The sequence below is a fragment of the Mytilus trossulus genome, chromosome 6 (assembly GCF_036588685.1).
Source record: "Mytilus trossulus isolate FHL-02 chromosome 6, PNRI_Mtr1.1.1.hap1, whole genome shotgun sequence".
Classification (NCBI taxonomy): Eukaryota; Metazoa; Mollusca; class Bivalvia; order Mytilida; family Mytilidae; genus Mytilus; species Mytilus trossulus.
The window spans coordinates 11,298,442-11,323,078 of NC_086378.1; the positions used below are offsets into that span (position 1 = coordinate 11,298,442).

Here is a 24,637-nt window from a genome sequence, read left to right on the forward strand (position 1 = left end):
AAGCCTTTTTTTGAATCATTGAAATATGTATTTTATGTTCTGCAAAGAAAAGATTTATTGCAGAACGAATACTTTAAAAAGATTGATTGATTGATTTATTTTTGCTTAATGTCCAGTACCAAATATTTCATGCATGTTCAGGACGTGAACAGATTAACAGATCATACTATACTATTATCTAGATCTTTTAAAAGGTCATTCGGGAAGAAGGTGTTAAACGGACTGCCTCTTTAGAGGAAATTATATTATACAGAATTTTGACAGAAAAGTTTTGCCTTGAAACAGACCACCAACGGACCCCTTAAGAGATGTGCCAAGTTTGTTTTTTTACGCGCATAGATCAAGAAACTCTCTTCTCACAGGGCTTCGGTTTAACCTCAAATTATTTCTAAAAGTGGCTACGTACTTTTTGAATTAGCACAGCCAAATAAACTGATTGCTTTGAAGACGACCAAATTGACCATATTTTATTCCCAATAATACATGTGTCGATGAGAGATCTTCGTAGATTATTCACCAGACGATCTCTGAGCAGACGATAACCTGACGTGGAAGTCTGTATTCAACTGTAGTGCCAAATGTTAATCTGAGATAGTCATACAATTAAATTTAATTCTACAAATTACATTAATATATCATCAATCAAATATGCTTTGGCAGCAGGAGCACTCAAGGTCAGCAGCAGGGCTCAAGGTCAGCAGAAAACTTTATGTTTTGAAATCAGTTGAGACGATGTTCTATGTAATTCCCACACACATATATTTACATGAACCTTTAGTTGTTACTTCAAGCCTATTAAGCAGGAGATGCTGGGTCGAATGAAAACATAATATAATAACTCTTAGATTAACATTACTAATATTGATGAATTTTGAAGAAAAAAAATGTTTGCTAAAAAACTAAGATGAAATGGATGTGTTCCGCAACTACATATAAATCAATGATATTGTTTGCATTGGTAATATGATTTGTATTGTTTGTTAGTAATCCGTCCTGGAGTAATAATGTAATAACCAGATAATATATGTTCAAATAAAGGAAAATGAATTCCCTCTTGGATACTTATCATTTACAAGCGAGACATAAATATTTGATAATGTGTATGACATCACGTTATTTTGGTCATTACTAACGATGATAATTTGAAAATCACGTAATAGAAAGATTGCCATAATATGACAACGAGAAACTCAAAAGTAGCGTAAACACAAATAAAATGTTCCAACTAACTAGTCATGTCTTTGACAAGTAATACGCTGTTCGAATTGATATACATACCACTATCACTGAACTTATACACATTTTTGTTAAGGGGCCAGCTGAAGAACGCATCCGGGTGCGGAATTTTCTCTCTGTATCGAAGACCCATTTGTGGCCTTCGGCTGCTTTCTGCTCTTTGACACATTCCCCATTTCCATTTCCATTCTCAATTTTATTTTTATAAACTTAACAAGTCATCTTTTAGAAATTAACTGAGTACTTCAAGATAACTTTAAGAAGTAGTTCATTTGGAAACCATTCTCTAAATTACTTCCTTGTTGATTACGAAGTTGATATGTTACAAAGATATTTGTTAAGTTCGTTTCGGAAACTGTCCTCTTAACATATTCGTTTCTCAGTTTTCTTGGATCTTGCTGAATTAACCTCAATCGGTCGCTAAAACAATGCTACGACCAATTGACTTAGAAGAATACGGTACGTACTCATAGTTATTGGCCATCAGATGAATTTGGTCAGTACTTATGATGGTTATTGCCCATAAAAATTGTTTATAACGTACTGGTTTCTAGATCCTTTATTACAATCGACAATATCTATTGAGATAAATTAGTTATAACAGGAAAAGAACAATTGCAAGGGCTAGTCTGTACATGTTATATCGCAAGGCTTTCTGGAGAAAATCATTTCATTCTGTATTGTCGAATTCTTGATATAAAATATACATTGAGAAGAGGAGCTGATGTGAAACCAAAGTAACATCGTTATACTCTGTGGTTATTAGGTGAAACTAGATCAAATGGCCAAGTGATCGAATTACTAAAATGAAGACTTCTTTTTTTGGACTTTCGTATCCGTTCCGGATATTTTCAGTTTTTATTCGGACAATAAAATTAGATAACTGTGTTAACTAGGTCAGCTATAATCAGTGTCTTTAAAAAGTACAAATAAACCCACTCATGAACGAGATGACTTTGTTGAAAACATTTTTATTGTTATCTTCCTGAATACTAAATTTGTTTTTATTTGATTATTTTGTTTGTAAGTTGATTTATTTTTGACAAAGTAGATACTTGCACCTAACTTATTAAAAGCCAAGAGTTTACTCCGCATTGTCACGTTTGGCTGCGTAACCGGAGTCGAGATTCCATTATAGCTTTAGTCAGTGATGCAATATATTTTTATGAAGATGATGATAAAAAAAAACACTAGATGAACATCTTACAGGAAATCCATTTGATTTATATCAAGTATTTCGAGTAAAATTTAATATTTTTTTTGTTGTTGTTTGTTTTTTAAGAAGTGATACACATGAATGTTCCAATAGATATATTTGTTTTCTTTGAATTCTAGAAAACACAATGACTTGTGTATGCCAAAACAGAAGTTTAGTAAAAATGTCACGCGGTTTAAAATTCATCTTTACAGGAAGTATTTTATTTTTATAATGGTCAAATTTAAAGATTGGTAAGACCATAACTTGTGGTAATCAAGGATTTAGGATAGATATCATTGACTATCGATTATTTAAAACAAGTAAGCACTCTAGCTCAAACAAATTAAAAAGTCAGAAATCAGGCTATATACAGTCTTTTTTTTTTAAATAACAGACCGTGTATCATAATTATGACATATCAGTAACACTGACTGTTTTGGTTTATGTAGTGTAAATAAAGATGACAGTCCGTCGGAAGGGGACGATAAATGGCTGACCGTGTTAAGAGAGAGCCATATCTCATGCACGTTAAAGACACCCTGGTAGATTTCGAAAAAAATGTAGGCTAATGCCGCTACAAGGCAGCACTCGCACCCGCAAAGTAAAAAGGGATTTATATAAGTCGCATAACTTGTTTCCCAATCCACTATAAATAAATATGTTTAAACTTAATATTGTCAAATGAATTTTTATATGCAAGATATACGAAAAATCACTGTGAATTACCATTACGAATAAATTTTCAGAATAGGTCAAACAGGAAATATTTCTCGATACGCAAATATCAGGAAATCTTAATGTACTAACTTAAGTATAAAACTTTGGTCGTTTCAGAGCTTTGCATAGGGTACAGACACGTGTCTAGCTAAGACTACATTGACCTCTAGATGGCTTTGATAGAGTAAAGACCATTTGTATAAATATTCACAGCAGGCAATATACCATTTTTAGCTCACCTGGCCCGAAGGGCCAAGTGAGCTTTTCTCATCACTTGGCGTCCGGCGTCCGTCGTCGTCCGTCGTCGTCCGTCGTCCTGCGTCCGTCGTCGTTAACTTTTACAAAAATCTTCTTCTCTGAAACTACCAGGCCAAATTTAAACAAACTTGTCCGCAATCATCATTGGGGTATCTAGTTCAAAAAATGTGTGGTGTGACCCGGCCAACCAACCAAGATGGCCGCCATGGCTAAAAATAGAACATAGGGGTAAAATGCAGTTTTTGGCTTATAACTCAAAAACCAAAGCATTTAGAGCAAATCTAACAGGGAGTAAAATTGTTTATCAGGTCAAGATCTACCTGCCATGAAATTTTCAGATGGATCGGACAAACCGCTGTTTGGTTGATGCCCCTGAATTAGTCATTTTAAGGAAATTTCGCCGTTTTTTGTTATTATCTTGAATATTATTATAGATAGAGATAAACTGTAAAGAGCAACAATGTACAGCAAAGTAAGACTTAAAAATAAGTCAACATGACCTAAATGGTCAATTGACCCCATAGGGAGTTACTGCCCTTTAAAGTCAATTTTTAACAATTTTCATAAAATTTGTAAATTTTAATTAACATTTTCGACTGAAACTCTTAGGCCAAGTTCAATATAGATAGAATGTTTGTAAGCAGCAAGAATGTTCAGTAAAGTAAGATGTACAAACACATCACCATCACCAAAACACAATTTTGTCATGAATTCAAATGCGTCCTTTGTTTAATATTCACATAGACCAAGGTGAGCGACACAGGCTCTTTGGAGCCTCTAGTTATATTACCGACTTATGACTTCGGGTTCTACAATTATTCGACAGGTTACCGATTCTGTGGTAGGACATCCTGGTGCTCGGTCAATAACGAACAGCCAAAAAAAGTAAAATCCAATGATTGAGTCATGCATAGAAAGCATTTAAAAAGTTTCTTCAAAATTGTACCGATTAAAATCTTATTTACGTTGCTCTTGCTTGACCGAGTACGAGGATGTCCTACCGCAGAGAAGGTAACCTGTTGAAAAAAAATAATACAGGAGTCAAAAGTTGGTAACGAAAAAATGGACTATAGCAGCAGTGTCATATAAATCTTACTTTGAATTATGATTACAGATGCGGATTTAAGATTTTGTAAAAAGGTGTCCTCAAACTAAACAACGTTAGGAATGGACCATGTAAAAAGATTATGAATTACCCATGAACGTTGCATTATACGGGGGCCCGGGAATCCTGACCCCTCTATATCAACATCTGGAATAAAACATATGATTACTAATCAGGCAGACAACCGTTTGGTGAACTCTGAGTCATGTTTTCATAAAAAAAAAATGTATTTTTGTTAAAAAGACGAACTTACAATACGATCTCTTTTCTATGAGTTTTATTGATTCAAGTTTTAGCAGAATACTTTCAAATCGACAAGATCTGCACATTTTTCAATTAGACATTTACAATGATTTTCTCATTGTGTAAATCATTTAAATAAGTTATTTAGTTCGATACAAGGACAGCAGATTTTTAAAACAAAGTCACATGACAATATCCATAATAATCATTATGTGGAACCTTCAAGTAGTCACAATATTTCTTTTTTGTTTTCAATATCATATTGACCCCTTTTTTAAATGTTATTAAATCATCTTGTCTGATCCATTTTTGCTTAGATGAAAGAAATAATTTGTCGAATGAAGAGAACTATTTGCATTCATCAGAGGACCATTTCTCTTCTTTAATGACCCGGATGAATGGCAGATAGACAGCTGAATTAATTGTACTGGTAGGATTGAGGGAGATAAACGATCAATATGGTTAAAGTATTTGTTTTACTTATTCAATTATGATGAAAATTGTCTTATTTAAAATATATCTTATGCTTCTTCATTGATTTTACTTTACACAGCGACGAAGATTTTTTTAATTATATTTACAGTCTTATTTTATTAAGGAAACAGAGGCGCTTTACTGCTAGGATGCGAAAATATGGTTGCTATAATTTCGGATAAAGTTTTTTTTAAGCAATTTATCTAAGAGGTAATAAAAACATCACATAACTCCGTTTGATAGGTTATTATTTTAGAGAGACAATCGAATGTCAAGTGATTTCTCTATCGAAAAGTAGCATTTTAAGATGGAATGGCATGCACAACTAATATGAGCTATTCTCACCATTTAGCTTTTTCTCGCCAGGATGTAAATTGTTTCAGAACGTGTGTAGTTCCTGCAGGTCAATTTTAACAAAATAAAAAACATGAGGTTAAAATAGGAGAAAGTGACTTATACCTTCAAACCAGTATAAAAGGAGCAATTTATATCTTGAAACCAGTATAAAAGGAACAATTTATACCTTGAAACCAGTATAAAAGGAGCAATTTATACCTTGAAACCAGTATAAAAGGAGCAATTTTGGCTGATTTTTTTTCTATTATATCCTGAACAAATTTAGAGATAGACAAATTTAGTAAACAGCAACAATTATCCATGCAAGTCACATGACGTGGAGAGTAAGTTAAGGGTTCATTCGAGTCACAGGACGTGGAGAGTAAGTTAAGGGTTCATTCGAGTCACAGGACGTGGAGAGTAAGTTAAGGGTTCATTCGAGTCACAGGACGTGGAGAGTAAGTTAAGGGTTCATTCGAGTCACAGGACGTGGAGAGTAAGTTAAGGGTTCATTCGAGTTGTTGCCACCAAAGGATTATATTTACACAACCATTGATTGTTTACAGACTTCATCTCTGAAACAAAATATATCCTTAATAGGTTTGTGAACAATAGTTTGGTGTATCAACCAACACAGCCACCATCATAGAAAATAGAACAGAAGGGATAAAATGTAAATGAAATGTATAATAATTGAACAACGTCTTGTAAATTGTTAAAATAGGGAAAATCTTGCTGAGGCAGAATGTTCGGAAAATTATACTCTATTGTATAGTCATGAAGATTACCAGACGTTACCGTTAATAAAGTTATTGTCAGTAAATGATGTTTTTATGAACTTAAAGAGTTAATGTCCCGAAAACAAGTAAAGAGAAAAATATAAACAGCAAAATCGATTAACAAGCAGATCGAAATATGAGTTTTCATAAACCTTAATTTTGGGTTTGTCTTTCAAAATAAAATGTACTTTTGAAATTTCAAATAAAAATGCTTGAAATATTCATTTAAGTAAATCAAGAAGCTATGATGGCTATATTTGCAACCATTTTGAGAGAGAAAAAACCCATCCCCGGTAGATCTGATAAAACAAGGCTGTTTGGTCATTATATATCAAAATACGAATCCTCAGAACGAATCAGCTTATGGTCAGTTTAAGCTTAATTATTTCTAGGTTTCTACAAAGATGAACTACATTTAAGAAATCAATACAGGTCTCTGTCATAGATTTAAACTATATAAAAGTGGTAAATTGACAGATCTAGCAGTCTTTTACCTAGTAATTGATACAACAGTGTCAGTGACAATCAAACCGGCGATTCGATTTCCTCTGTTTTCCATGAATTGAGATAACACACATTATTTGGATCATGTTAACAGTATAGCAAACGATAGAATTAACGTTATAGAAACATTAATACGTCAACATTCTATTAGACCATATTACATAGCGGATGTTTTGGGATAATGCGAAAAAATTGGTTACTTAAATCTTTACAAGCTAGTTAATGAAAACAAATTGTACGAGAAAGGAAGATTATGAAGCCTTATAATGTCACTTATGGGTAATAGACAGTGTATATCATGAAGAGGTTTAAACGTATAACAATATTACTTACATTTTATGATGATTAAAACAAATTAAAAGTTTATTAAATAAAGAGGTAGCTTAGGGCCAATTTGTCGTGAAATTTTTTTCCACAGAAGTGCCAATTTCAAAAAGTGCCGACACAATAGAATTTACTTTAAAAACAAAATATATAAATGCTTTTTGATCAATATCTCGATTTACATATATTATGATATGTGTGATAACTAGTTAATTTAACCCTTAAATAGTATGAAAGTCCAATATGCAGAATTTATGGTGTTTTTAGGTGGGAAAAACAGGGAATCCCCCTAGATGGACATTTCAAACCCCCAAAAAGTTATGTTTTTTTGTGACTTGTAATTTATACCACTTTTCCCCTAAAAATGAAATTGGTTTGGTGTATCCTTATTACCTAAAAAAAAAACACACTTTTTTATGAAAATATTGTAACATCGCTAGATTGTACTGATATAGCTCCTAAATAAGACATTATAATCATGCGTCGCCGTGACTCCATCAGTAGAGCATAGAACTTGTTTTGAAAATGAGGTTCGAATCTCGCTAAGACTGTTCGCATTTTTTGTGTTGTAATATTAAATTTTAATGTTTCTATCCTATTTTCCGGATGTTTGCTTAATTCATAGAGTCATTCTGGTTCGTTTTGACTATATAGTATACTAGTTTATCATTTTATTAAAGACAAAATAATGGTATCATTATTGTGTGCATTCCTTTGACTGTTCATACTCTTGATTTACTTTTTATTCATGTGTTGAAATTTATTACATATATGCAAGGAACAACTGTCGTCAAACTGATGTATGTGCCTGTACATAACCAATAACACGAGAATATATTATATAGCAATAAAGCCCAAATGCTGCGTGTGTTATAAACACATAACTTAAAATGAGACCATTGTTTACAAGTTTCAAAACAACACAAACAATTTTTCGAAACCTTTTTTGAATATGGTATTATATGTAACAAATGCAGTCAACAGTAATTTTGTCGCAAATTCACTAACTGTGTAGATAGTAGTACTGACATGTTTACCACCGTCACTGCACCGGAACCTAAGTCATCAGAAAATAAAAGAACACCACAGAACAAATCAATTACACTACAAATCCGTATCGTGATTGTAGATAAAGCATCAAGAAGCTATTGCATCTGTATCACAACGAAGGGCCTATTTTTTAAATTCCAGAAAAGGCCATATGACATGTGTTAGTAATACAAGGTGTTCTATGACCAACTGATGTAAGATATTCTCCGGTTTAAATATTTATTATCTTATCTTATCTTAACCTTAAAAGACGAGGACAAATACAGATATACATACATTCAAAATGAGAAAAACAGCATCCCAGTTGAATGTGTTCGATATTATTTGATATTACTTGTTTACAAGTTACGTTGTATGGTACCTTATGCGCATAAAGGGTGTTAACATATAAATAAAGTCAATATAAAAAAATCAATAGTCTTGGCCTTGGGTTTTGTTGAAATACCTTTTCAAGGTATAAAAATAAATGTGACGTATGTTCATGTACTATAATTAGCACCTATCTGGCTATTTAAAACATGATTTACCTATCTTATCGAATGAAAAGAATACACGACAAAATGGCTCTAGCTCTTTTAACACATTTTTTTGTCTGTTTTATTGTTTTGAAAAAGATGTTGTACCATAAGATTAATAAGTCCCGGTCAACCAAATGTAAAGTAAAACAAAATAAACAACTAATAACCCTATGTAATTTAAAAACACTTAACTGTACAATAAAACTATTGGTGAGCTTAGTTTAAATATCAATACATCAATTTTAAACTTTAAAATTTACTATCAAAATATTTATATTATTTTTGTTGGTTTCAAAGTTAATGGCTATCAACTTGACAAAACAAAGATCAAATGATGACCCAATAATCAACAAACTGTCATATCAGCGAAGTGGTGAGAAACTAACCCTGTGATCTAATGTTCCAATAGTGCACATGCTATTTTTTGTGCAGCGACTTTCGTCAAGTTTTCTCAAGAAAAAAGATTTTACCACCCATATAGAAGCAACACAATTTAAGGTCTGCGTTGAAGACCAATAAGTGGCCTTTATATGTTATGTGTTCTTTGGTTGGGTTGTTGTCTGTTTGACATACATGTATTCATCATTTCCATTCTCAATTTTATAAGATATTTATGAGCGCTTTCTCCTTCCTTAAACTGGTACAGTGAAGTCACCGACAAAAAGACCTCATTCCGTAACTATAACTAATAGCTATTCGAGGTTATTAACCTGTAAACCAAAAGTTATGATATATATCTATCAATCCGTCTTCAAACCAATGTATATTTGCATAACGAAATTTTGTGTAGGATACAATAAGGAAATTTACCATTAATTCTTGTATTATATAAGCAGGGATCTTAAATAAGGCATCGTTATCAATTTATCAATGTAAATTAGAAAATAAAATGACTTAAAGTCTCGGGAACAATATATTAACTCATAAAAGTGTTAAAAATGTGATGTTGACGTAATAGAATGTATTAGTGGACAGTTATTGGAAACTTCGTCATTGATGGAACAAGATAATGATTCCATAAACAGTCGTTACGTCTTGGATGAATTATTATTCAAAATTCTGGAACTATCAGTAATAGTATGAGTTTTTTGGTGTTTCTAATTTGCATTATCTTTTTTCATTATAATTTAGTTATGACATGTGATAAATGTTTATAGATTGTTTTTATCTAGACCTGCATTGTACGATACTTTTAATTATCGAACCTTGAGAATCTGTATGATAGTTTCACCAAGTGTTCCGTATGTATTATCTAACTGACTAATTAACCAATTTAGATTTTATCTGAGAAACTATTTAAAAAATAAATTTCAGAGCTCGATGCTCTAATTCAAAGTACTTTATTATTTCTTTTCGATATCTTACACCATAAAGATTTATCGCTAAACATTACCTTTGCTAAAAATACATTTGCATTTCCAAGCTTTTATTTTCATATTAAAGTAATATGGTTTTTTTTTTATCAACATAATCATTAATTACATTTTTATGAAGATTTTCATTAATATTGGATTTTAAAAATCATTGTTTAATAGGGCCATAGTTTACAAAATCAGATTGTTGATAAAAATCATATGCAATATGTAATTCAAGTTTTATTTAATGCGCGAAAGTAGTTTTTGATTGAGATTTTTGTGAAGACTTGATCCAAAAAGAAATCATATTAAAGTCCTCATTTATTTTAGTAACACGTTTACTCGTAAAACACGTCTAATTTCTAAAATGTTACATAAATACAGGATTAATGAAGCGAACTAACTGCAAAAATTAAGGTTCAAATGAGAAATAATATCTGAAGAACAGTAAGATGACTTGTTCCTAGATCGTACTTTTACACTACTGTCCCAGGGTAGGGGAGGGGTTGGTATCAGCAAATATGTTTAACCCCGTACTTTTCTGTATGTGCCTGTACCAAGTCAAAAGCCCGCAATTGAGTGCTGTCATCTGTTGCTGTGTATTGTATATGTTGTTCATAAATTGTTTTGTATTAAACACACTTTTGTGAGGAAGACAAACAATATGACATTTCATATTCCGGAAATTCTACAGACCGGAATGATTGACGGAAATTCTACACACCGGAACGTATTATTGAAATTCTACACACAGGGCGGAAATTCTCCACACCGGAATGAATGACGGAAATTCTACAGAAATTCTACACACTGGAATGAATGACGGAAATTCTACACACTGGAATGAATGAAGGAAATTCTACACACTGGAATGAATGGCGGAAATTCTACACACCGGAATGAATGACTGAAATTCTGCACACCGGAATAATTGACGGAAATTCTACATACCGGAATGAATGACGGAAATTCTACACACCGGAATAAATGACGGAAATTCTACATATTGGAATGATGGAAATTCTACACACCGGAACGAATGATGGAAATTCTACACATTGGAATGAATGACGGAAATTCTACACACTGGAATGAATGACGGAAATTCTCAAAACTGGAATGAATGACGGAAATTCTACACATTGGAATGAATGGTGGAAATTCTACATACTGGAATGAATGACGGAAATTCTACACACTGGAATGAATTATCGAAATTCTATACAACGGATTGTTTTTGATAAACGAACGAGACAAAAAGTCTACAAAGGCATCTGGACAAATTTAAGAAAGTTTTTAAAGAATTTAATAATAAATAAGAATAAAAACATGTAGATTAAGACGTATATTATGTTGTATAGGTTATATATTTCATGTTATGACCTGAGTAAGATATATAGAAAACTATCGGGTTGTGTCTCTATTCTATAAATTTTGTCTAATTTGTCCAACTTCAGCTTTATTTGTTAAAAATGCTTAGGTTAAATAACCAGGGAACATTACTTAATCATTGGATATTTGCGAAAGTGACATAGCAAATATTAACCTACACTATCATATCCTAACCGTGGCCGTTGTATTCCTACGCATATGTCAAGGATCAAACAGCTAACAGTATAAGTTTGTTTACAAACAGCCTTCGGTATTCAGTAATCAAAATCAATCCACGTAATAAGTCCAAGGATTTTACTATTTGTAATTTCATAGTAGTAAATCTAACGATCCTCCCACATCTCATTTAATATATCAGTATAAATAGTAACTCTTCCCTGTGGACAATTCGAATAAAGACGTCATTACGGAATTATCTACATGTAAATAGATTGAAATGTCACTTCTTTTAAGATGAAGTAATCTGGCATATATAGCCATTGATGGTTATGTAGTCTGTCTTTTATTCAAAATCATCAACTTCAGATTTAGCCTGCCTTTTATTCAAAATCATTAGCTAGTTCTTTTTAAAACTCAATAGCCAGTAAAAGGAGGGTAAATAAATTTGTGTGTGGAACTATTTTCAGTGCAATAAAATAGATTTACTCTTGTATGGTTTAATCGACCTTCCTAAATAGGGCAGCTATTAGAGTTTGCATAATTCTGGCGTAGGTGAATATTAATAGGTTCTGTTATTAGTAAAATATCAAAACTATTAACCATGTTGCTATATTCCTGGAAGGTTTCAATTTAATTTTCAGATTTAAAAGTACCTAGAAAATTGTCATAAAAACCAGATTTCTATTTATAATAATATAAAAATTATACGTTGGGTTTTAGATTAAAATGGTGTTTTTTTCAGTTGGTTGACCTTTCTTCATGTGTTGTTTTAAAATTTGTTGCATAACTTGAAATCATCGCATTCAAATCTGTCTTTGCTTTAATGCTAAGAGCGTAGGGTTTCACATCTGGTTTAGTGTTCTTTTAACATTTTGTACAATGTTAAAGGGACGTAAAACCACATGACTTTCGGACGTAGCAACTAATGACAATTAGTTTTTTTCGTAACCTGTAATGTTATATACATTATATAAATTGGTTTGTCAAAAAAATAATAATTTGATCACATTTTTGTATTTTTTTTCCGTTAAATTGGGTTGTCACAACCTATTTGATGAAGTTTTCGATTTTGTCATTAGAATTTTGTTATAAGAATTCAATAGCGTTATGATATTACTGATTTTGATAATAATTTCATAATTTTTAACCTGACATTAGTTTTTCATAACCTGTTTGATGAAGTTTTCGATTTTGTCATTAGAATTTTGTTATGAGAATTTATTAGCGTTATGATATTACTTATTTTGATAATAATTTCATAATTTTTAACCTGACATTAGTTTTTCATAACCTGTTTGATGAAGTTAGCCAGCTTTCATTAGCGATAGATTGTGTTTTGATGGTACTAATTTTGTTCTTGTCTAAGAATGATGGAATTTCCGGTTGAACACAGTAAGTTTTCTCCTTCAATTGCAACATGTTGCAACTTTTCGCTTTATAAAGAGCGTATGCTACGATATCGATCGATTATAGCTTTGGACTCCCAGCAATAGGGAATTCGCTGCAATGTTTTGAAAATTTATAAGAGTAAAACGTATAAACTTTAATAAACTGTTGTTTGTTTAATATCCAGTGGCAAATAGTTCATGCATTTTCAGGACGAGTCGAAGTAGACTTTTACTTATTACATCCTTACATCCATTTTATAGGAACTCTGGCAGATAGATGTCTTATTGGCAATCAGATCACTTCTTATCTTCATTTTGAAAAATTGCTTTAATTACGAGCTTGAATTGTCATCTGAAACTGAACAAATAATTTTGTTTCGCCTTGATTATTATAGACATCTTCTTTCATGCAAATTTTAAAAGAAACTACTTTGGTCTTAAAGTTGAATGCATATTTGTTTAGAGATAAATTGTTTTTACATATAATTAAGCAATGATGATTTAGATCGCAATTGAAATGGCAAAGTCTAGGGAAATAACACCATCAAAATAAGAAGAGAGTACTAAAAACGAAGTGTACACCTGTTTCGAAGATAAAACGTTTGTGAATATCCATTGGGTTCATTGTTACAGATTAAACCGTTGTGACAACTACAACAACACAAACACTAAATTCAAAAAGTACTACATTGAAAAAAAAAATAAGAGCTAACAAACCTACCGAAATGAGGAATCGAACTCATCTGTCAAAGACTGGTAACCAATTCTTTTTCCCTCTATTGTCCAACCTTTAATATATTGTTATTCGCAAGTTGCATTCATAGATAAACGAGAGTTACAGCATTTTATTAGGCTCAGTCAATTTCAGTTTATACGAATCAGTACATATACAACAGTTCAAACACAGCGGAAGTAATTCAAACAAAAGACGGACGAACTGACATACTACTTGGTTGCTTAAAAGCATGAAGAGTTGACGAGCGGTCAATCCGGTATTGACCTGTGGAAACACGTTTTAATCGTACATAAAAGGATTAACTTACATGTACATACCAGGTATAACAGCTGGACATTAACAGATGACCAGTAGCAGCATACTCATTAAGACCATCAACTAATTCGTTAAATAGGACTATGATCTTGTTAATGAAGAGCAAATGATAAGCTGTAATGTTGACATTTTTTTAAGACGAGCTGTTAAGAAATGTTAAAGGCTGGATAACAAACGATTTGTTTTAAAAATATAGTTTTTTAATTAAGGTGGTACCTAACACCCTCACTGAAATAATTTGCCTCGGTTATTTTTTATACAATTTTGACAAAGTATTTACTTTGACCCTTTGACAAAATATAAAATTTCTACAAAATTTTCTACATTTTATTAGAAAAATTACACTGGTTATATAGTAGTTTGACAAACATTCATTTTGATCATTTAGAAGCTTGTAAAAATATTCTCGTTACAATATATCGTGAATAAAACGTTAGCTGATTTAACAGAGTTATCTCCCTGTAGTGTTAGGTACCAACTTAATAATAATTAGAAGAAAGAAATTTTCAGAAGTATTTTGAATGATTATAACTAGAAGAAAATAATTTACAGAAGTATTTTAAATGATTATAACTAGAAGAGAATAATTTTATATAAGAGTGTTTTCAAACATACTATTTTTGCTTCCGCGTGGAAAAATTATCTATCTGTTGCAATCATTAGAAACGACATAACTATTAAAATGTTTACATTCATAGTGCATTCACACCCTGTTTGGTCATAGTTTGATATTTTACAAAACTGATTGTATAAGAAATAGTTTGTCAATCTTTTTATGTCAGTTAAAAGCTCAATAGAGCATTTGTTATGTCCTTATATCTTTTAAACTAAAGAAGATATTTTACAGCACCCATTGAACAAGGAAATTTCATAAAAGTTTTTTTACTTGAATGAAGTTCAGAACGGAAATGATCCGTTATGCTCTAGTATACATGTTGCCTCAATCAGTGGTCTGCTACCACGCATGTGCAGACACGAAATTGGTCCTCTTAACGTGAAAGCTATAGTATTGTCAACCGTTATTTAAGGAATTACTGTAATATTTTTTTCTGTCTATGAAGAAATAACATAAAAAGTTTGGTGCACACTGGATAACGCGCGTAGCGGGTTATTTAACAGTATGCACCACATTTTTTATGTTATTTCGAATAGACAGAAAATATATTACAGTCATTTCTTATAATTTAATTTCAAATTCCATTTTAAACCATAGAAAACCATGAAAAAACGTTCATGACGTCACGGTCACATGACTTAATTATGTCTATGGGCTCATAACAAAATAACGTCAGCCAATCAGAAGACGCGTTACATCCAAAATTTAAATTATTCGGAAATGAAACGTTAAACACCTTTTTTTAACGTCGTATAATACCTTGTGTACAATTGAAATTGTTTGATAATTATTGAATCACACTGTTTGGTTTGATAAAGTAAAGTGCAAAGACATGCGGTGATCTGTTATTTCAATAGATTTAATAGAATCCTTCATGCGATTTTGGCAAACAGTAACAACAAATCGACGACACATTTTACAAAATGTCATGAGAACACAAACTCGTAAGTCAACAACATTTTTGTTTAACCCAAACGATAATTTGTTGTCGGAAGTTAGAAAAAAGCCCATCAATACTTCAGAAAAATCATCTCAGATAGTCAAAATATCTTTATTAAAAAAAATGCTCAGAAAAATATATTTTCAATACCCAAATAGCTTCTCCATTTCCATTCTCAGTTTTAAATATGATTTGATTTTTAGAGCATGAACACCGTTTGACGGATACATAAAGATAAGGATCAAGTAATGTCATGGACTGAAAACAAGAAACTCTTCAAATGTTCTGATATTATTCCACACTTATAAACCAAGAAAGAATCACACATGAAAACACTTTTACAACTTAAAAAAATAGAAGTCGTATCGTATTGGCTATTAAATTCCGTTTCACATGCTTTTATCGAAAGGGCATTTAGTAAAGCAATAAAATATGCATGTCAGTGGCGTACCCAAACAACATTTTGTTTCAATTCCCACAAATAAAGATTTGATTTTATTGCCAAAGTGTTACTCCTCCGAAGCATCAAATGCAGTCTTTAATCGAATTTATTTCTTTCAGCAAATAAACACCCCCTTTTATTGTACAACTAATTTTCTACACAGATTTTAATGGCTTAAATTTTAAAGTGCAGAATAAAAATTCTATTTCTGAAGAACTAGAGACGCGGTGAGTACTTTAGCACGATTTAGAAAGTGACTAATAAATTGAGGGATTTAACATATTCTTCCTACATATTATGTAACAGCAGGGCTAAAGTACTTTTAAAACAATAGTATGCTTCCAAACTAAGATACATGTGAAAGTCTGCGAAATAAAATGATGCAACTTTACAAAATATTTTAAAAGGCCTTCTTAGAAATTGCTTTTAATTTTTCCCATACACAAGCATGCAATATTTTGAACCGTGCGTTCAACAAATTATTCAAATGTAATCTTATTTTTTTCGAAGTAAAAATATATATCACACATGACATCGAACAAAGGTGAAATGAGTTTGTAAGAAATTTCCGAAAATGAACGTGAAGCTGTAATACTGCAAAATCTACCCTTAACGTTGTTAATATGCCTACATTGATTTTAAGGCAGTTCAGGGGTATAGAAAAAAATGCAGGAAAATTCTTATACTTTGCCAAAATAAAGATTTTTTAAAACGCGCTGATATTCCAGGTACAAGTCGTTCAAAATTGCCCAAATTTGCATAGATAGTTCATGAAAAAACTTATTTCTGTGCATAACAAGAAATCAATGACACAGAATTTTGAAAAAAAATATAAGAAGATATGTTTTATAATATATTCTAAGAAAATAATAAGAAATAAGTGTGTGGCCGAACTCGTGTTCTTGCTTTAAGTAAAAAATTAAAATACCCCTATATGTCAAGTATAAATTTTGTACTAAACGATTTATCTCCACTGAAAATGGCTTATTTGAAAAATTAATTCTAAAAGCGCAAATATTTTGTATTTTCTATAACATTTCTAATAATGCAAGGCATAACTGAGTTTTTTTTCTATATAAATAAGCAGTGTTACCAATAAATTGCAAATCTTGGCAAAGAACTAGACCGATTATTTACTCTGACTGTACAATTCCATATGGCGGTATACCCCTGAAATTTGCTCTGGCATTTCTTCTCCTTCTCGATTTTCTTATAATATGTAAAAAAAATCTTTCCCATTCATTGTGATAAATACACGTAATAAGTAAGTTTATTGGAAATTGGCACACTTCTTGCAGTTTTGAGCCATACTAAAACTTTCTCAAAATGTAAGACTGGAAGATTTGTGAAATAATTTAAGGAATGTCAGCCTAATCTCTTGTTCAATAAGTATATAATTGGTCAAATCCAATATATAAGCGATAGCCATCTGGACTTTGACACACAGCATGTTTATAACCGAGGCATCTTCAACCCCTTTCTTTCTTGACACACAGCATGTTTATAACCGAGGCATCTTCAACCCCTTTCTTTCTTGACACACAGCATGTTTATAACCGAGGCATCTTCAACCCCTTTCTTTCTTGACACACAGCATGTTTATAACCGAGGCATCTTCAACCCCTTTCTTTCTTGACACACAGCATGTTTATAACCGAGGCATCTTCAACCCCTTTCTTTCTTGACACACAGCATGTTTATAACCGAGGCATCTTCAACCCCTTTCTTTCTTGACACACAGCATGTTTATAACCGAGGCATCTTCAACCCCTTTCTTTCAAATCAGTTGCATTGATGAGTTTAGAAAAAAACTTGATGACCTTCCGATAACTAAGCAACATATATCTGTATGGTGTATTTTGTAATCAAATGCGTTGTTAAATGAATTAATTAAACTATACTTGCTGCAAATGTTATTGTAAATACGTTCATAAACAAATTTACAAACACATAAACATAATTGTTAGACTTTGCATCTTAATTGGAGGTAAAGTCGTTCACAGCAGTAGCTATAGTGTTTATGTTCAACTGAGAATGAACAACAGGAATGGTTACAGACTTAAATGTTTCCTTTAATAAATTGCCTGATTGTTTTGTCGTCAGAAAGATATTACATTAAGTTATGTCCAGACAGTGTAAAGATGTGTTTTATGTTTTGATATTCCGATTGCTTCCCAAACTATCGAAACTAATAAATAAAAACGCATCGTACCGTGTAAGTATTGTTTCTGTCTTAAGGATGGCAATTATTGTTAACTTAGTGGCTACTCTTAGATTCAGTGGCTAATACTTTATAATCGTAGACGGGAATTTTTTGTCGAGGAAACAAAGGAAATTATTATTTTTCCAGTTCTAAGAAGAAAACATATCTTTTTATGAATAAAATTCACATTACTTAGCGTCTGTTATTATCGATAGTTTTATATTGTTTTGTTCCAATGTCTAACAACAGAACAAACAAATTCATATTAGTGTCATCTGGTGCAAAACGTAGTTCTGTCCGTGTTATTACCCCCAGGTAACTAAGTTTGCCTGTCCCAAGTTAGTGACGAAAACCTTCGACTAATTCGTGATTTAACTTTTTTGGGCAACACAAGAGTATCGAGTTCTCCCTCGTTTTTTTGTAGATAAAATTGGAAATGGGGAATGTGTCAAAGAGACAACAACCCGACCATAGAAAAAACAACAGCAGCAGGTCACCAACAGGTCTTCAATGTAGCGAGAAATTCCCGCACCCGGAGGCGTCTTTCAGCTTGCCCCTAAACAAATATATACTAGTTCAGTGATAATGAAAGATTCTATTCATGTGTTCGCTCAATCTTTGGTTCTAATTGTAGTTATTGACAATGATATGGTTTGTCTTTCCAACGTATTGTATTTGATTGTAGTTATTGACAATGATATGGTTTGTCTTTCCAACGTATTGTATTTGATTGTAGTTATTGACAATGATATGGTTTGTCTTTCCAACGTATTGTATTTGATTGCTCCCTGGGTACACGTAAACCTTGCTATGCTTTATAGGACGTAATAATTTGTAACGAACCAACACAATTCATTCTATCGGTAATAGTAGTATTGTAATAATATACCTAGATTATCTGATAAAAGTATTACATAATTTATAACCTCATTAAAAGTTGATGCTTCAAAAAGAATCTTTCTGACTGGCAATATGGCTCTATTCTGATTGGCGAAGCACTTGATGTATATTAAGTAATAAACGACTGTTTTTAGATAATTGTTATGATTACGCTGCTACTCAATAAGCAATGGAGATGTTCAAACTGAACTTTAAATGTATTAACAAATGGAATACTGAGATAGATATTTCATGGAGGCTTTTGATAAATAGATATTTCATGGAGGCTTGTAATAAATTTACCTTAGGACAAAAACAAAATCTTTTTCCTTTGTAGAGTTTTTATCAGATCTCGATTTTGCTAAAGATAATGTGCTTTAAAGTAGTATTGCAATTAAAATATTCTTTGATGAAAAAGGTACTTTATGTAGAAAGGGCAGACTTTGTCAGTCTCAATAACTTTTTTCCTAAACATGCTTTTTTATTACGACATAGGATTGTATATCATAATAACATAGTTTGTTACTATCAGTTAATATCATATTTGTAAAGGAATTAATGTGATGTTATATCATAGTTTGTTACGGTTGTACAACTTAATATTTCTCTCTCATGCACACGCGATACATCTTTTTGTGGTCAAAGAGGAACTGATGATTAACATGCATTCTTTTGTACTTTTAAGATTTTATGTTCACATTTATATTTTAATATGTTAAATGGTAATTTTTGAACGTTATAATATACATCGGGGCCTTTTAAGCTGACTATATGCTGTATGGGCTTTGCCCATTGTTGAAGGCCGTACGGTGACCTATAATTGTTAATGTTTGTGTCATTTTGGTCTTTTGTGGATATTTGTCTCATTGGCAATCATACCACATCTTCTTTTTTATATATTTATAAATGACTTTTAATAACTGGACTCGATTTTGGTATCATTTCTGATATCCTTTGGCTTTGGAATGGATTACTACTAGTTATAAAAAGAAGAAAGAAACGAAAGGGACATGTAAACTTAAATTAGTCTAACACAAACATACAAAAGTATACAAAATTACAAACATGGAAAACTTGTATTTTATGAATACAGTTACACGCACTTCAAGGGTCATACTTTTGGCCGAACACATTCTGATGGTCAAACTAGTTTTCAACATATTAAGTTTACACACACTCTGATTCCCAAACTAGTTTTCCTTAAAAGTTAACGCACACTCTGATGGCCAAGCTAGTTTTCCAGATAGGTTTACCCGCACTCTGATGGCCAAACTAGTTTTCCTTAAAAGTTGACACACACACTGATGACCAAACTTTTTTCCAGATAATACCGGTATTACACACACTCTTATTGTCAAACTAGTTTTCCACATAAGTTTACATGTACTCTGATGGCAAAACTTGTTTTCGAGATAAGTTACACGTACTCTGATAGCAACACTTCTTTTCCAGATAGTTTACATGCACTCTGGTGGCAAAACTTGTTTTCCAGATAGTTTACATGTACTCTGATGGCAAAACTTGTTTTCCAGATAGTTTACATGTACTCTGATTGCCAAACTTGTTTTTCCCAGATAAGTTTACACGCACTCCAGATTGCGAAACTTGTTTTTCATATAAGTTTACACGCACTCTGGTGGCCTGGCCAAACTTGTTTTCCAGATAACTAAAACGCACTCAGGTGGCCTGGCCCAAAACTTATTTTCCAGATAAATTTACACACTCTCTGATGACCAAACTTCTTTTTCAGATAAGTTTACACACACTCTGATGGCCAAACTTATTTTCCAGATAAGTTTACACATTCTGATGTCTAAACTTGTTTTGTAGATAAGTTACACACACTCTGATGGCAAACTTGTTTTCCAGATAACTTACACGCACTGATAGCCAAACTTGTTTTCCCGATAAAATTACAGGCACTCTGATGGCCAAACTTGTTTTCCCGATAAGTTTAAACACACTCTGATGGCCAAACTTGTTTATTTCTGATATGTTTACACGCACTCTGATGGCCAAACTTGTTTTCCAGATAACTTACACGCACTTTCGTGATCATATTTGTTTTCCAGTTTTACATGGATTATATATCACGCACTTCTATTGTCATACTTACAAGGCCGATGTATACCGTATCGACTGATGTTTCAATTAAAGGAAGATGTATGTTAATTCGTGCGTTATGCTTCGTTGCTTATGACAACTATTTATATGAATCTTTTTATTTGATTTCCTTTATTAACGAGAAAGAGAACAAAGCAAGTCCCCAGCTTGGGAATTATATGCACTTTCAGCTATGTAAAACATCAACCTTGAATGATTTCGATGATGGGGAAACTGTTTTATAATTATTGCATTGTTAGCTTACTCTGACTTTCTGTCAGCGTGTTTTCAGCACTGAGTTACATTTTCATGTAAGTTAATTTCCCAATAAATATATCAAGATCAAAACAATATCTAACTCTCCAATCGAAAGTACTATCTTACAGGTTCTGTGATGGAACACGCCGAATACAAAGCTATTTATCAGAACATTTCCATATAACTAGAATGATATCCGAAGTTCAGTGGTCAAGGTTTTACGCGTTTTACAAAAACAATGTTTTCTTTATGCCTTCTTCTAATTTCACATGTTTATTGTGATTGTAAGCGTCAATATTTTAAATATTTGCATGTGAAAATATTTGTTCATTGTTACTAGCAGCTGGAATACATATACCATACTGATTATTACAGGATTTTGTTAAATTAGTAAAAGGTATATTCATCAGAACGAGGCATGGTATGAATAAAAACCAATTGGAAATATATCGACACAGCATTCCGTTTATAATTTTAGGTTTTTTGTGTTACTTTTAAATATATTAACAGAACATGGCTGCGTATTGAAGCCAATATATACAACGTTGAACCTGATATTGAGGTTAAATATGTCTATCATACTGTTTGACACCTAAAATAACGTGAATTCTGTCTGGTGGTAATTGTTTTCAGTCACTTCCATTTCTTTCTAGGTTTGATACGAAATGAGTATTATCATAGAAGAGAGCAAAATAGTAAGAAGCTTTTAGTAAACCAGTTTAAATCGTAATTGAGGTATCTACTATAGCGGAATTAACATTATTATGTCATTGTCCTGTTATTAAACATTACTCTCATTGCGACATAAAAAAGAATGTTATTCCATTTGAAAGCCTTATGGTTGAACTTGCGTTCTCTACTTTTTTTTAACAGCCATACCTACAAGATAGCGTGCAGTTGATTGATAGTAATAAGTTCTGTCAAAATCGAATAGTTCACCCGGTGAATATCCTAAGATTACTAGACAAATAATTGGTAGAACGGAACTTATTTTAATTAATATGCATTTGACGAGAGTTAAGGTGTAAGCCTTCCGACTGTTTAATGTTGTAGACGTGTGTCCATCATTACCATTTTTATATAGCGCTACAGAAATTATTTTTTTTAACATTTTATTTCAATTTTTATTAACTGTATCTGTTATGTGTTTAGAAAATTATTGAATTTGTAGACAAAGTATCGGATATATAAAATAAGAAGACTTAATTTAGTCGTCAATGAGACAACTAAATATCTACCGAAAACCAAAGAATGAAGCTTTTAACATCTAAAGGGCACTGCACTAACTTTATAAAAAAAGCCACACCCATAATATATATATGACCTATTTACGGATGTAAAATTATGAAAACCCACCCAACTGACGATATAAAAAAGAAGATGTGGTATGATTGCCAATGAGACAACTATCTAGAAAAGACCAAAATGACACAAACATTAACAACTATAGGTCACCGTACGGCCTTCAAAAATGAAGAAAGCACATACCGCATAGTCAGCTATAAAAGGCCCCTTGATCTAATAAGAAGTCTTAAGAAAAGTTATTATGAACCAATTTAAGCCCTTATAAAATCTTAAAAAGTATAATCTGTGATGAACCAAGCATATGGGAAAAATTGTAAAAACCGTTTCAATTTGTTTCTTTAGCAATTATCTCATATATACCCGTTTCAATTCCCTATGGGTATAGGCTTTGTTTTACAGTTTTGATAGCTTCAAAGTTCGATTGATTGATTGTTAATTGCTTAACGTACAGTGGCAAATATTTCAGGCATTTTCATGACGATAAGAAGTTTGAAGCTCTATTGCATTTATTGATTGATTGTTGGTTGCTTAGTGTCCTGTGAGAAATATTTTATGCATGTTCAGGACGAGAACAAGTTAATAATAAATTCAATAGGTAGGTCTTGTTATAATAGAGGCCATTGGGATGATGGTCTGGGAAATTTGGACTGCCACTGGAAAATGAGGGGATTATGAAATTGAATAGGGACAGAAATTTTGCCTTGCAACAGGCCACCTACGGACACCTCAAAGAAATGCAAATATGAAAGACAAAATTAAGATATAAATATTGTTATCTGAAAGGGTATCTTACTAACATTTGTAAGATTTTATTTGGTATATTTATAATTATTTTTGACTTTAGAGTTCAAAAGCCCAGAATGATGTTTTATCGTGCATTTTCGTTTGTGGGATAAAAGAAATGCGTTCAAATATCTTAATTCGTATATATCACTACTAATGTCGACAACAGCGTAAGAACAACACATTTAAAACATGCACAATGAAAATCGAACTACCATTAGGATTGGTCTAGTCTGCTTTATGAGTCCTTTATGCATATATAATTAAAAAAATATTTCTACAACGGCAGAAATTTATTACAATGAAAATAAAACGTGTTGGTATGTTTTTATAATAAAGCTAGATACACATTAAGTTTTTTATACGATGTGTTGTCAATAATATAACAATCCGAATCTCTCCCATGTAACATAAATAATATGTATTCAATTAAAATTTCATAAAACTTTCACAGTTAGATTCTTACATGATCATGAAAAAGAGCTAGATATAAATTATCAATTGTCCCAAATGGATGATACATTAAAATGCAAAGCAATATGAAAATAATAGAATAATTCAACCTGTCTTATTTTAATTGAAACTGACATTTTTGAACGATTTTTAAAACCGAGTTCTGAATCAAGTTCTTTGTTTTGTTATTTTCATAAAAGAAAGCAATGCCAAGAAATCATTTGATTAAAGTTTGTAAAAAGATCGGAGATTGGATGAATCATTGGCATTGACAGATTGTATTGGTTTTACATGTACGGTAATAGATATTCTGCAGAATAGCAATAATCCGTTATTTCAGTCATTCCATCTGCCAAATGTAGATATTATACAAATAGTAGGAGTAAACATATAAGATCTGTCATCTTATCTAAAGCAGGAGAAATTAAAAAGGGGGAAATTAGGAAAAGGAATGATGAACATAATATGTAATATGTGATCAACCATATGGGTCTTGTTCAATTTGAAGGCTGTATGGTAACCTATTAGTTGTATATGTAATATGTGATTCACCATATGGGTCTTGCTC

At 31.9% G+C, this 24,637-nt stretch overlaps 3 protein-coding genes across 6 annotated transcripts in view; 1 reads left to right on the plus strand and 2 right to left on the minus strand.

The window, feature by feature from the left end:
* LOC134720795 (chromosome transmission fidelity protein 8 homolog) overlaps positions 1-20,544 on the minus strand; it is a 211,064-nt gene extending 190,520 nt beyond the window's left edge. The window contains exon 1 of the mRNA XM_063583305.1: positions 20,539-20,544. The gene's annotated coding sequence lies outside the window, so the exon portion shown is untranslated. The remainder of the gene's footprint in view (positions 1-20,538) is intronic.
* LOC134720791 (alpha-2-macroglobulin-like protein 1) overlaps positions 1-24,637 on the plus strand; it is a 300,001-nt gene that overhangs the window by 178,735 nt on the left and 96,629 nt on the right. The window lies entirely within an intron of this gene.
* The window catches only part of LOC134720793 (probable G-protein coupled receptor B0563.6), a 44,739-nt gene that overhangs the window by 3,843 nt on the left and 16,259 nt on the right, over positions 1-24,637 (minus strand). The gene's annotated exons all lie outside the window — the stretch shown is intronic.